The sequence below is a fragment of the Triticum dicoccoides genome, chromosome 3B (genome assembly GCF_002162155.2).
Source record: "Triticum dicoccoides isolate Atlit2015 ecotype Zavitan chromosome 3B, WEW_v2.0, whole genome shotgun sequence".
Taxonomy (NCBI): domain Eukaryota; kingdom Viridiplantae; phylum Streptophyta; class Magnoliopsida; order Poales; family Poaceae; genus Triticum; species Triticum dicoccoides.
Genome location: NC_041385.1, coordinates 34,249,671 through 34,252,175, shown reverse-complemented (window position 1 = coordinate 34,252,175; position 2,505 = coordinate 34,249,671).

Sequence of the window (2,505 nt, the reverse complement as noted above, 5' to 3'; positions counted from 1 at the left end):
CAAGGTAGACGTCGGTAACCCCTTGGTCATGACATCGGCAAACTGCTGAGCAGTGGGAACGTGGAGCACACAAATGCGACCGAGAGCCACCTGCTCACGCACGAAGTGAATATCTAGCTCGATGTGCTTCATGCGCCGATGATGAACGGGGTTGGCGGAGAGGTACACAGCAGAGACGTTGTCACAGTACACAAGAGTGGCACGTGAAACGTCATGATGAAGTTCCTGAAGAAGTTGCCGCAACCAGGAACACTCGGCAACGGCGTTAGCAACAGCCCGGTACTCTGCCTCAGCACTGGAACGGGATACCGTGGGTTGTCGTTTCGACGACCAGGAGACGAGGGAGGGCCCCAAGTAAATGCAGTAGCCGGAGGGGAACGACGAGTGTCCGGATAGCCAGCCGAGTCAACATCAGAGTAGGCGACCAAGTCGGTGGAGGAGGATGCTGTCAAGGTGAGCCCAAGGGACATAGTGCCGCGGATGTAGCGTAAAATCCACTTCACCAGGTTCCAATGACTGTCACGGGGTGCATGCATGTGGAGACACACCTGCTGAACGGTGTACTGCAAATCCGGTCGTGTGAGGGTTAAGTACTGAAGGGTGCCGACGATAGACCGATAAAATGGACCATCCGGTGCTGGAGAACCCTCGAGCGCTGAGAGCTTGGCCTTCGTGTCAACAGGAGTGGCAGCGGGCTTGCAGTTAAGCATGCCGGCGCGCTCAAGAAGCTCATGGGCGTACTTCTGTTGATGAAGGAAAAACCCGTCGGAACACCGAATGACCTCAATGCCGAGGAAGTAATGAAGCGGCCCCAAATCCTTCAGGGCCAACTCGGTGCTGAGACGAGCAGTGAGCTGGTCGAGAAGCTACACCGAGGAGGCCGTGAAGATAATGCCGTCGACGTAGAGTAGGAGGTAAGCAATCACCGATCCATGATGGTACACGAACAGGGAGGCGTCGGAGCGAGTAACTCGGAAGCCTAACTGCTGAAGAAAGGTGGCGATGCGCTGGTACCACGCTCTCGGCGCCTGCTTCAGTCCATAGAGGGACCGAGAGAGCAGGCACACATGCTCAGGATGGTCGGCGTCGACGAAGCCGGTGGGCTGCTGGCAGTAGACCTGTTCGGCAAGATGGCCGTGGAGGAACGCGTTGGAGACGTCCAGCTGATGAACCGGCCAAGCACGAGACACCGCAAGCTGGAGGACGGTGCGGATTGTGCCCGACTTGACGACCGGAGCGAAGGTGTCGGTGAAGTCAACTCCGGCACGTTGCTGGAAACCGCAAAACAACCAACGGGCCTTATACTACTCAAGGGTGCCGTTTGGTCGGGTCTTATGCCAGAAAACCCACTTCCCGCTAATGATGTTGGCATGGCGGGGAGGTGGGACGAGCTGCCAGGTACGGTTGCGTTGCAACGCATCGAATTCCTCCTGCATGGCGGCGAACCAGTTGGGGTCGCGAAGGGCAGCCCAAACGGACGACGGGACCGGCGACGGTGAGGAGGAGGAAGCCGCGCAGAGATACTCCTCCGAGCGATAGTGCGTGCTAGGCCGAAGAGCACCGGTACGGGAGCGCGTGGTGATGTGAAGCGGCCGGATGTCCTCAGCGGGCTGGTCGGGCGTGGCCGGGGCCGCAGGTGGCAAGACCAGCGAGGCGGCCGCAGGTGGCGAGATCGGCGAAGAGGCGGTCGGTGCCGCGGGTGGCAAACCCGCAGGCGGTTCTGCGGCCGAGGCCGCAGGTGGCAAGGCCGGGGCGGCTGCGGGCGAGGCCGTAGGTGGCGCGCCCAGGGCCGCTGTGGGCGAGGCCGCAGGTGGGGGCGCGTCCGGGGCAGCTGCGGTCGAAGCCACAGGTGGCCGACATGAGCCATACGAGGCGCCCGGGGTAGAGGCGCGCGAACCCGAAGTCGAGGAAGCTGAGGTCGCGGAGTGGCCCGATGCCCAGACATCCGATCCGCTCTGTACGCCAACAGAGTCGCCAAGCTCGGAGATGGTCAGACTGGGGCGGCCGCCGCGAGGGGCGGGCAACGCGGCAGAAGGCCCGCCGAGGGGAGGCGGGGTCGACGAAGTCAGTGCATCCGAGGGAGGTACCTGCTGAAACGGAAACACTTTTTTTGTCAAAGTAAACATGCCTCGAAGTTATCACCTGATGAGAGATGGGGTCGTAGCACCGGTAGCCCTTTGTGTTGGAGGGGTACCCAAGAAAGATGCAAGAGAGGGACCGCGGAGCAAGCTTATGGGGGGCGGTGGAGGCGGTGCTAGGGTAGCAGAGGCAGCCAAAGATGCGAAGATCATCGTATGATGGAGGAGTCCCATAGAGCAAATGATGCAGCGTATAGTTCCAGCGAACATGACAGGGCCGGATGTTGACAAGGAGAGTCGCGGTGGTGAGAGCATCGGGCCAGAAGCGAGGCGGGATGTTGGCATGGAATAAGTGGGTACGGACGCAGTCGGTAAGAGTGCGGAGTACACGCTCTACCCGCCCATTTTGCTGTGAGGTGTAAGGACA